The following is a 13,112-nucleotide window of genomic DNA, read 5'->3' on the forward strand; positions in this document are numbered from 1 at the left end:
ATGGTGGTTAGGGCCTACTAACGGCTTCTGCCCCTCCCTGGTGTTGTCCTCAACTAAATAAAGCTGAGCTTCAACCTTCCGGCTCTCATTATGTGGTTTTAAAAAAAAAAATGGTGGTTAGGGCCTACTAACGGCTTCTGCCCCTCCCTGGTGTTGTCCTCAACTAAATAAAGCTGAGCTTCAACCTTCCGGCTCTCATTATGTGGTTTTAAAAAAAAAAAAAATGGTGGTTAGGGCCTACTAACGGCTTCTGCCCCTCCCTGGTGTTGTCCTCAACTAAATAAAGCTGAGCTTCAACCTTCCGGCTCTCATTAAGTGGTTTTAAAAAAAAAATGGTGGTTAGGGCCTACTAACGGCTTCTGCCCCTCCCTGGTGTTGTCCTCAACTAAATAAAGCTGAGCTTCAACCTTCCGGCTCTCATTATGTGGTTTTAAAAAAAAAAATGGTGGTTAGGGCCTACTAACGGCTTCTGCCCCTCCCTGGTGTTGTCCTCAACTAAATAAAGCTGAGCTTCAACCTTCCGGCTCTCATTATGTGGTTTTAAAAAAAAAAAAAATGGTGGTTAGGGCCTACTAACGGCTTCTGCCCCTCCCTGGTGTTGTCCTCAACTAAATAAAGCTGAGCTTCAACCTTCCGGCTCTCATTAAGTGGTTTTAAAAAAAAAATGGTGGTTAGGGCCTACTAACGGCTTCTGCCCCTCCCTGGTGTTGTCCTCAACTAAATAAAGCTGAGCTTCAACCTTCCGGCTCTCATTATGTGGTTTTAAAAAAAAAATGGTGGTTAGGGCCTACTAACGGCTTCTGCCCCTCCCTGGTGTTGTCCTCAACTAAATAAAGCTGAGCTTCAACCTTCCGGCTCTCATTAAGTGGTTTTAAAAAAAAAAAAAATGGTGGTTAGGGCCTACTAACGGCTTCTGCCCCTCCCTGGTGTTGTCCTCAACTAAATAAAGCTGAGCTTCAACCTTCCGGCTCTCATTAAGTGGTTTTAAAAAAAAAATGGTGGTTAGGGCCTACTAACGGCTTCTGCCCCTCCCTGGTGTTGTCCTCAACTAAATAAAGCTGAGCTTCAACCTTCCGGCTCTCATTATGTGGTTTTAAAAAAAAAATGGTGGTTAGGGCCTACTAACGGCTTCTGCCCCTCCCTGGTGTTGTCCTCAACTAAATAAAGCTGAGCTTCAACCTTCCGGCTCTCATTAAGTGGTTTTAAAAAAAAAAAAAATGGTGGTTAGGGCCTACTAACGGCTTCTGCCCCTCCCTGGTGTTGCCCTCAACTAAATAAAGCTGAGCTTCAACCTTCTGCTCCAAATTACCATTTTAAAAAATGCAATAGGCTTTTCCGGCCTACTAAAGGTGTCTGCCCCTCCCTGGTGTTGTCCTCAACTGAACAAAGCTGAGCTTCCACATTCTGGCTTTCGCCCTATACTATCAGATATTAAACTGCATTTGGCCTACTAGTGTGGTTAGGCCCTTGAAACAGTGTCTGCTGCTCTTGGGTTTGCTACTCCACTGAACAAAGCAATGCCGCCTGTTTAGTCCTGTTACCAATTTTGAACTGCATGTAGCCTACTTTATTCTTTGGCCCTATATCTGTTTCCTCCTCATCCTGCCCATTGCCCAGCCACTGCTAAATGAGTCTGCTGGTACATTGACCTAGACCACTACATTCCCCTTGTACTCTACACAGCCAGAATCTGTCCCTGCTGAAAGTAAGGTTCCCCTTCCCGCATGTTATACCACCTTACACAGGGACAAAGAGGAAGGTGCAGATGAAAGTGCAGGTTCCTTCATCAGGTGGGGGGGCATACTCGTTGGCGACGTCACTGGCACAGGGCCCCTCAGAGTACGCAAAAGTGTCGCTGCTGGTGGGAGGCGCCCCCGCCATGCAAACACACCGCCGTACTTTGAGGGGCCCTGTGCCAGTGGCAATGCGAACGAGTGGGCCCCCCCTGCTTGCTCAGGATCACAGCACTTGCAACTTTTAAATACTTACCTTTCCCTGCAACACCGCCGTGACGTAGTCCGCATTTCCTGGGCCCACGAAAAACTTGAGCCAGCCCTACTCCCCCCACAACTTTCCCCCAATTCCCTATGCCCAACTATTATTATACAGTTAATTAAGATTGGCAAGCTTCAGAAACAAGAATGGATGTTTTTGGCATTAAAATGGGCACTGTAGGTGTTTTCCTGGCCTCCACTCACTGCCGACTATGCTTCCCCATTGACTTGCATTGGGTTTCGTGTTTCGGTCGATCCCCGACTTTTAGCGATAATCGGCCGACTGCACTCGACTCGACTCTGGACAAAATCGGGTTTCCCAAAACCCTACTCGATCTTAAAAAAATGAAAGTCGCTCAACCCTACTCCGGACATTAGCTCCGGACAAAGCCACGGAAGTTGGCACAAATTGCAGGAAGTAGTATTCTAGGCAATTATAGATTAGATGGCCTATCCTTAGGATAGGTCATCAATGTCTGATCGATGGGAGGTGCACCTCTGCCGATCAGCTGTTCCCAGTGTCAGTTGCAGAGCTGCACAGGACAGCTCCATCGACATAATAGTGGCAGCGGTCGGTTACTGCACATCCACTCCCTATTGCTTTGAATAGTGGGCAGATATGCAGTTCCACTAGAAGTTAACAGAGCTATGCGGGGCAGCTCTGAAGCTGAGCAATTCTGCCCGCCTCAGACATCGGGAATAGCTGATCACCTGAGGATAAGCCATCAATGGTAAATTCCCAGACAACCCCTTTAAGTCCAAGTCTGCATTAACAGAGAGATTTCACTGGAGGCATGCACTACTTTCTACCTCTGATTAAGAGCTAGCAAGTTGTTTGTCATTTCTTGAGTTCTTTCAGCTATCTGAATCTTTCTCTTATAGTTCTCTTCTTTAATTTTTGCTAGTTAAGGCAACAATAATACAGATAGATAATTATTAGATGCGAGAATGACCTAAAACTTATGTACAATTACAATTGTATCCACTACTTGTGAAAGTTCAGGTCTAGCCAATGCTTTAATGGAACACCTTTCACTTTTTATACTCATGTACCCCGGTGTGTCTCCTTAAATTTCAGCTCCATCTGGGAACCTCATTCACTACTATTTTGTAGAATTATTCCTATAAACACTGAGTAATTTATTTGTATGGCATTTTTCTTGTCTTTTGTGTTGTTTTTTTAACTAAAACTGATTTTTATTGATATATTGGAGGTCGTTGTGACTTTAGAGTTTTTATAGGTTATATATTGTTTTGAGTTCTTTCCTTTCTAAATGATTACTTGTTCAGAAATATCCTATGTTTTTAAGTTTAAAGAATAACAGTGGTTTTAATTTGTAGTTCAGGACTCAATAATACAAGTAAAGATAAGGAACTTTGTGTTATACGATATCACCGATTCTGGGCAAATTCTCAGCACGCTGAGGTATGAGATAACAGTTACAACATATCAAAGTCTATGGAAATGGGAGGGGTAAGTAGGGGAGTAGCTAGAAGCAAAAACAGAGGCAGACACAGAAGAAGACAAAGAGGTGGATACAGGAGGCATACACAGAAGGAGACGCACAAGCAAACAAAAGCAGACACAGAAGGAAACACAGAGGCAGACACAGAGGCAGAAACAGGCAGACACAGAAGCAGACACATGGGCAGACACAGAAGCAGACACAGAAGCAGACACATGGACAGACACAGAAGCAGACCAGTAATCACTGTTATCCAAACTGCATATAACACGTGGGCCACAGGAAACTCAGCGGTACATAAAATTAGCCATATCTTCTATAGTTGTAACCTCCTCCACAAGGAGGTGGACTCTCCATCTCCTCCATCCTCTCCTCCTCCTCCTAACATTTCAGTATTGTTGTTGGACCAAAATATAAAAAAGTACCAAAAATCCTGGGAGGCAGGTAATGATTGCAACACTATGAACCGCTGATCTAACAGAAAATAATGACCGCAATCATTGCAAACTTTTTTTAAAATTTTTTTTTAAAATGCCCTCCCAAAATAAAGTGAGGGTCGCCTGAGGGCTCTCCCAAATATATTGTAGAGGGCCGCCTGAAGGCCCTTCAAAATATACCTTGGATTAGCCTTGTACATAAAAGGAAAAGAGGGATTCTCATGCAGATCTTTGGCCAGCCCATAGTTATGAACAGCTCATTTGCATATTAGATAAAAAGAGATTTCTCTGGAATAAGACATCGTATCAGAGATATCAAGGTTTCATTTTATTCAGGGTCCTATGACTTGCATGCCCATATAGACGGCTTTGGAGGGTTGATCTACTGACATTCCTTTTAACCCCTTTAACCCCGAGGGTGGTTTGCACGTTAATCACTGTACCAATTTTTACAATTCTGACCACTGTCCCTTTATGAGGTAATAGCTCTGAGATTTTTTTTTGTGACATATTGTACTTTACGTTAGTGGTAAAATTTCTTCGATATAACTTGCATTTATTTGTATAAAAAATTTAAATTTGGTGAAAATTTGGAACATTTTGCAATTTTCAAACTTTGAATTTTTATGCCCTTAAATCAGAAAAATGTCACACAAAATAGTTCATAAATAACATTTTCCACATGTCTACTTTACATCAGCACAATTTTTTAAACACATTTTTTTTTTTTGGTTAGGAAGTGATAAGGATTAAAAGTTGACCAGCGATTTCTCATTTTTACAACAAAATTTACAAAACCATTTTTTTTAGGGACCGCCTCTCATTTGAAATCACTTTGAGGGGTCTATAGGGCAGAAAATGCTCAAAAGTGACACCATTCTAAAAACTGCACCCCTCAAGCTGATCAAAACTACATTCAAGAAGTTTAACCCTTCAGATGCTTCACAGGAATTAATGGAATGTGAAAGGAAAAATGAACATTTAACTTTTTTTCAGTAAAATGTAACGTTAGACTAATTTTTTTTGTATTTTCACAAGGATAACAGGAAAAAATGAACCCCAAAATTTATAATGCAATTTCTCCTGAACATACTGATACCCAATATATGGGAAAAGAAACCACTGTTTAGGCATGGAAGAGCTCGGAAGAGAAGGAGCGCCGTTTGGCTTTTTCACCCCAAAATTGGCTGGAATTGAGATCGGACGCCATGTCGCGTTTGGAGAGCCCCTGATGTGCCTAAACAGTGGAAACCCCCCACAAGTGACCCCATTTTGGAGTCTAGAACCCCCAAGGAACTTATCTAGATGTGTGTTGAGCAATTTTAACCCCCAAGTGTTTCACGAAAGTTTATAATGTAGAGCTGTGCAAATAAAAAATTATATTTTTTCCACAAAAATGCTATTTTATCCCCAATTTTTTTTATTTTCCCAAGGGTAATCAGAGAAATTGGACCCTAAAGCTTGTTGTGCAATTTGTCCTGAGTACGCTGATACCCTATATGTGGGAAGGAACCACTGTTTGGGTGCATGGCTGAGCTCGGAAGGGAAGGAGTGCCTTTTGACTTTTTCAAACCAAAATTAACTGAAATGGAGATCGGACACCATGTCACGTTTGGAGAGCCCCTGATGTGCCTAAGCAGTGCAGAAACCCTCACAAGTGATGCCAATTTGGAAACTAGACCCCTCAAGGAACTTATCTAGAAGTGTGGTGAGCACTTTGAATCCCCAAGTGTTCCACTAAAGTTTATAATATAGAGCCGTGAAAATAAAAGATCATTTTGTGGAAAAAAAATTATATTTTATTTTTTTAACACCCATTTTTTTATTTTGCCAAGGGTAACTGGAGAAATTGGACACCAAAAGTTGTTGTGCAATTAGTCCTGAGTACGCTGATACCCCATATGTGGGAAAAAACTACTGTTTCGGTACACATCGGGGCTCAGAAGGGAAGTAGTGCATTTTGAAATGCAGACTTTGATGCAATGGTCTGCGGGCATCATGTTCCGTTTGCAGATCCCAGAAGTGCCAAACAGTAGAAACCACCGACAAGTAACCCCATTTTGGAAAATAGAACTCCCACAGGACTTATTTAGTTGTGCCTAAACAGTTGAAATGCCCAACAATTGCCCCGTTTTTGGAACTAATCTACTGTTTTCTGGTATGTGAATTTTGTAATTTAGTGGCATACGTCAGTAGTGTAGTGTTCGTCAGGTTGTCATACATCAGTTTTGTAAATCAGAAATGAATTTAGTAGTGCATGGAGATGTGGTAGAGTCTGAAGCCTTCTTTAATACACAGGTCAGATTTAGTGGGGCAGGTGTGGCATTGATAAATGGTTTCCATGCTTTTTCCTCTTTTGTAACACACTCAGCACTTCTTTTGCGACTTACCTTTTTTCCACTTTGAGGGGCCTCCCCCGAGAAATGTTGACCTGGTACGATACCGAGAACCTTCAGTTCCAGAAGTACAGGGGCCCACTCCTTTGCGATCTCCAAAGATTAAGGCCTTGATCACTACCTCCTGGAACTGAAGGTATGACGTATTGGTCTGGCCTGCACATTGTGACAGCAGGAAAGCGTTGACCATTGCCATCTGTACGATGTGCACTCACACGCTTAAATGTATTTTATTGGTATTGTATTTTGATACCGACACTAAACAGTAGGTTTTTATGAAGTGTAAAGGAAATGATTCATGGTTTTCTAATTATTTTAAAAATATAAATCTAAAAAATTGTGATGTGCATTTTTATTCAGCCGTCTGTAGTCTGATACCCTTAACCCCTTTCTGACATTAGACATACTATCCCGTCGAGGTGGTATGGGCCCGTATGACCACTGATGGGATAGTACGTCTAACACGATCAGCCACGCTCACGTGGGGAGCGTGGCCGATCGCGGCCGGGTGTCAGCTGACTATCACAGCTGACATCTGGCACTATGTTCCAGGAGCGGTCATGGACTGCTCCTGGCACATTAACCCCCGGAACACTGCGATCAAACATGATAGCAGCGTTCCGGCGGCATAGGGAAGCATCGCGCAGGGAGGGGGCTCCCTGCGTGCTTCCCTGAGACCCTCAGAGCAACACGATGTGATCGCGTTGCTCCGAGTGTCTCCTTCGTCCTCCTCCCTGCAGGCCCCGGACCCAAGATGGCCGCGAGGCTTCTTCCGGGTACTGCAGGGAGGTGGCTTGCAAGCGCCTGCTCAGAGCAGACGCCGGCAAGCCTCCTCCAGTGCCTGTCAGATCGCTGATCTGACACAGTGCTTTGCAAAGTGTCAGACCAGCGAAACTGACACTTTACCATGATGTCCCACCCTGGGACAAAAGTAAAAAAGTTAAAAAAAAGTATTTACATGTGTGAAAAAAACAAAAAAACCTAAATATATAAAATATATATATTGTTACAATAAATACATTTTTTATGTAAATAAAAAAACAATAAAAGTACACATATTTAGTATCGCCGCGTCCGTAATGACCCGACCTATAAAACTGAGCCACTAGTTAACCTCTTCAGTGAACACCGCAAAAAAAAAAACTAGGCAAAAAACAATGCTTTATCATTATACCGCTGAGCAAAAAGTGGAATAACACACGATCAAAAAGACAGATATAAATAAACATTGTACCGCCAGAAACGTCATCTTGTGCCGCAAAAAATGAGCCACCATACAGCATCATCAGCGAAAAAATAAAAAAGTTATAGTCCTCAGAATAAAACGATAGATAAATAGTTTTTATTGTATAAAAGCGCCAAAACATAAAAAATTGATATAAATGAGGTATCGCTGTAATTGTACTGACCCGAAGAATAAAACTGCTTTAGCAATTTTACCAAACGCGGAACGGTATAAATGCCCTCCCCCCAAAAAATTCACGAATTGCTGGTTTTTGTTCATTCTGCCTAACAAAAATCAGAATAAAAAGCGATCAAAAAATGTCATGTGCCCGAAAATGATACCAATAAAAACGTCAACTTGTCCCTCAAAAAACAAGACCTCACATGACTCTATGGACCAAAATATGGAAAAATTATAGCTCTCAGAATGTGGTAACGCAAAAAATATTTTTTGCAATAAAAAGCATCTTTTAGTGTGTGACAGCTGCCAATCATAAAAATCCACTATAAAAACCCGCTATAAATAGTAAATCAAACCCCCATTATCACTGCCTAAGTTAGGGAAAAATAAAATAAAAAAATGTATTTATTTCCATTTTCCCATTAGGGTTAGGGTTGGGACTAAAGTTAGGGTTAGGTTGGGGTTAAAGTTAGGGTTTGGGCTAAAGTTAGGGTTGGGGCTAAAGTTAGGGTTAGGGTTGGGGCTAAAGTTAGGGTTGTGGTTAAAGTTAGGGTTGGGGCTAAAGTTAGGGTTAGGGTTGGGGCTAAAGTTAGGGTTGGGGCTAAAGTTAGGGTTGGGGCTAGAGTTGGGGTTAGGGTTTGGATTACGTTTACAGTTGGGTTAGGGGTGTGTCAGGGTTAGGGGTATGGTTAGAGTTGGGATTAGGGTTAGGGGTATGTTGGGGTTAGGGGTGTGTTGGGGCTGGAATTAGGGTTAGGGGTGTGTTCGGGTTAGAGGTGTGGTTAGGGTTGGGATTAGGGTTAGGGGTGTGTTGGGGTTAGAGTGTGTTGGGGTTAGAGGTGTGGTTAGAGTTGGGATTAGGCTTAGGGGTGTGTTGGGGTTAGGGTTGGAGTTAGAATTGGGAGGTTTCCACTGTTTAGGCACACCAGGGGCCCTGCAAACGCAACATGACATCCGATCACAATCCATACAATTATGCGTTGAAAAAGTAAAACGGTGCTCCTTCCCTTCCGAGTTCTGCCGTGCGCCCAAGCAGTGGTTTACGCCCACATATGGGGTATCAGTGTACTCAGGACAAATTGGACAATAACTTTTGGGGTCAAATTTCTCATGTTATCCATGAGAAAATGCAAAACTGGAGGCAAAAAAAAATCATTTTTGTTGAAAAAAAATATTTTTTATTTTCACGGCTCTGCGTTAACAAATTTTAGTGAAACACTTGGGGGTTTAAAGTGCTCATGACACATCTAGATAAGTTCCTTGGGGGGGTATAGTTTCCAAAATGGGGTCACTTGTTAGGGTTTCTACTGCTTAGGTACCTCAGGGGCTCTGCAAAGGCAGTGTGACGCCCGCAGACCATTCCATCAAAGTTTGCATTCCAAAACGCCACTTGTTCCCTTCCAAGCTCTGCCATATACCCAAACAGTAATTTTCTTCATTCCACATATGGGGTATCAGCGTACTCAGGATAAATTGAACAACAAATTTTGGCATCCAATTTCTCCAGATACCCTTGGTAAAATACAAAATTGGGGGCTGAAAGATCATTTTTGTGGAAAAAAAAGGATTTTTTAATTTTCACTGCTCTACATTATAAACTTCTGTGAAGCACTTGGGGGTTCAAAGTGCTCACCACACATATAGATAAGTTCCTTAGGGGATCTACTTTCCAAAATGGTGTCACTTGTGGGGAATTTCAATGTTTAGGCACATCAGGGGCTCCCCAAACAAGACATGGCGTCCCATCTCAATTCCAGCCAATTTTGCATTGAAAAGTCAAATGGCGCTCCTTCCCTTCTGAGCTCTGCCATGCACCCAAACAGTGGTTTATCCCCACATATTGGGTATCAGCGTACTCGGGACAAATTGTACAACAACTTTTTTGGTCGAATTTCTCCTGTTACCCTTGGAAAAAAAAAATTGGGGAGCAAAAAATCATTTTTGTGAAAAAAATAAGATTTTTTATTTTTACTGCTCTACATTATAAACTTCTGTGAAGCACTTGGGGGTTCAAAGTGCTCACCACATATCTAAATAAGTTCCTTAGGGGGTCTACTTTCCAAAATGGTGTCACTTGTGGGGAATTTCAATGTTTAGGCACATTGGGGGCTCTCCAAACGTGACATTGTGTCCGATCTCAATTCCAGCCAATTTTGCATTGATTAGTCAAATGGCTATTCTTCCCTTCCGAGCTCTGCCATGCACCCAAACAGTGGTTTACAGCCACCATGGGGTATTAGCGTACTCAGGACAAATTGGACAACAACGTTTGGGGTCCAATTTCTCCTGTTGTTGGATCAGAAGTAAATTTTTTGTGAAAAAAAGTTAAATGTTCATTTTTATTTAAACATTCCAAAAATTCCCGTGAAACACCTGAAGGGTTAATAAACTTCTTGAATGTGGTTTTGAGCACCTAGAGGGGTGCAGTTTTTAGAATGGTGTCACACTTGGGTATTTTCTATCATATAGACCCCTCAAAATGACTTCAAATGAGATGTGGTCCCTAAAAAAAAATGGTGTTGTAAAAATGAGAAATTGCTGGTCAACTTTTTACCCTTATAACTCCCTAGCTAAAAAAAAATCTGGTTCCAAAATTGTGCTGAAGTAAAGTAGACATGTGGGAAATGTTTCTTATTAAGTATTTTGTGTGACATATCTCTGTGATTTAAGGGCATAAAAATTCAAAGTTGGAAATTTGCGAAATTTTCAAAATTTTTGCCAAATTTCCATTTTTTCACAAATAAACTCAAGTAATGTCAAGGAAATTTTACCATTAACATGAAGAACAATATGTCACAAGAAAACTTTGTCAGAATCTCTGGGATCCATTGAAGGGTTCCAGATTTATAACCTCATAAAGGGACAGTGGTCAGAATTGTAAAAATTGACCAGGTCATTAATATGCAAACCACCCTTGGGGGTAAAGGGGTTAAAATAAAATCCTGAGTGACGAATTGTCTGAGGTCACATTGTCACGCCCCATCAACAGGGCAGAATGGTTGCAGGTGAAACCTAGTACTATATTGATAATCTCCTGCTGACAAAACACTGATTGTATTGAAACTACAACACAACAGCCCAGTAAGTGACACATCCCTGGAACCAGGGTTGCTGCTTTCAGATTATGTAGCCAAACCCTGTTGACAGATTCCCTTTAAGGCTGCCGTCACACTAGCAGTATTTGGTCAGTATTTTACATCAGTATTTGTAAATCAAAACCAGGAGTGGAACAAATAGAGGAAAAGTATAATAGAAACCCGTCACCACTTCTACATTTATCACCCACTCCTGGTTTTGGCTTACAAATACTGATGTAAAATACTGACCAAATACTGCTAGTGTGACGGCAGCCTAAGGGATCATAGATCCATAACTTTTTTACTATTCCATCAATGAAGCTTGGTAAAGGTTTGTTTTTGGTGCTACGGTTTAATTTTTCAGTATCACAATTTTGGTGTACCAAAAAATCTATAGAATAGCTTTTATTTGGTTTGGGAGAAAAAGTAAAAAAAAATTAATGTTGTCATTGTTTTTGCATTTTGTTCCCCTAGTGTTTACCATGCATTAAAAATAACATCTTCAGGTGGAAATACCAAACTTGTATTTTTTTTTATATACCTTAGCACCTTTGATCAATGAAAACAATTTTTGTCTTGTGGTCATTGATGTTTTCTGTTTCAAATTCTTCAAAATGGTGCATGTAGTTCATGAATTTTGCGCAAAATATAAAAATGCTTTTTTTTATTCTTTAAAAAATAATCCGTTTATTTCACAGGTATGAATAGGACTAAGGAGAGCTGGAGGCAAAAATGATAGCTATAGGGAAAGCGCCTTCCTCATTCAGTCATTACACTGGCTACCCATTCGCTACAGGGTCCAGTATAAAGTCATCTCTCTCACCCACAAAGCTCTCCACAGTTCTGCACCGCCTTATATCTCCTCTCTCATCTCTGTCTATCGCCCTACACGTGCCCTCCGTTCTACAAATGACCTAAGGCTAACATCCCCTGTAATCCGAACCTCGCTCCTCCGTCTACAAGACTTCTCTCGTGCTGCGCCAGCTCTCTGGAATGCACTTCCCCAGACGATCAGACTGATACCTAGCCCCGACCTATTCAAGCACGCTCTAAAAACCCATCTCTTCAAACAAGCCTACCACATCAACTACTCAGTAAACTAACTTTGCCCTGTTCCCTCCTTCCAAATATTACTCTGAATCTGCACCCTACTATTCATCTGTCTCCACACCCTCCATGCACATGATAACTGCACTTGATACTTGACTATTGCACTTAAACACACGGGCTGATGACCGGTTCATGCAGCTTTATATGAAAATCCCTATTTATTATAATTGCCAGACCTGAAATAGCAAGCACTTTTCACCTATTGTGTCCCCCCATTTCCTTGTAGATTGTAAGCTTGCGAGCAGGGACCTCACTCCTAATGTCACTGTTTAAATTGTCTTAACTTGTACTGAATTTATTGCCTGTACATGTCCTCGCTTAATTGTAAAGTGCTGCGGAATATGTTGGCGGTATATAAATAAAAATTATTATTATTAGTGTTGAGCGATACCTTCCGATATGCAAAGGTATCGGTATCGGATTGGATCGGCCGATATCCAAAAAATATCGGATATCGCCGATACCGATACCCGATACCAATGCATATCAATGGGACACAAAATATCGGAATGGTTCCCAGGGTCTGAAGGAGAGGAAACTCTCCTTCAGGCCCTGGGATCCATATTCATGTATAAAATAAAGAATAAAAATAAAAAATATTGATATAATCACCCCTCAGACGGCCCCTGGCTCTCACCGGTCCAAGCGTCTGCCTCCGTTCCTAAGAATGCAGGGAGTGAAGGACCTTCGATGACGTCGCGGCTTGTGATTGGTCGCGTGACCGCTCATGTGACCGCTCATGCGACCAATCACAAGCCGTGACGTCATCGAAGGTCCTACACTCACTGCATTCTTAGGAACGGAGGCTGCCGGTTACATCGCTAAGGTCCAGGGTCCAGAGGGGTGAGTATATCCATATTTTTTTTTTTTATTCTTTATTTTTTACATGAATATTGATCCCAGGGCCGATACCCGATACTTGCAGTATTGGAATGCTCAACACTAATCATTATTTTTATTATTATTATTATTATTATTATTATTATTATTATTATTCCTCCATCTTCATAGAATTTCATCAGTAGTGACTGTCATCTCCTATCTCAGTAATAGGAAAATCTATCTTCACTGAATATGAATTTTATCCAAGTATTCAGAATTTTGAGAATAACTGATCATTCCTGGAGGAGAAAGAAGATTTCTCTGATAAGATAAATTACTAAGTTTCTTATTTACATGTATGCTATTAATTTATAAGATACAAATGAACACGACAGTTACTCTTTA

The sequence above is a fragment of the Ranitomeya variabilis genome, chromosome 3 (genome assembly GCF_051348905.1).
Source record: "Ranitomeya variabilis isolate aRanVar5 chromosome 3, aRanVar5.hap1, whole genome shotgun sequence".
Lineage (NCBI taxonomy): Eukaryota > Metazoa > Chordata > Amphibia > Anura > Dendrobatidae > Ranitomeya > Ranitomeya variabilis.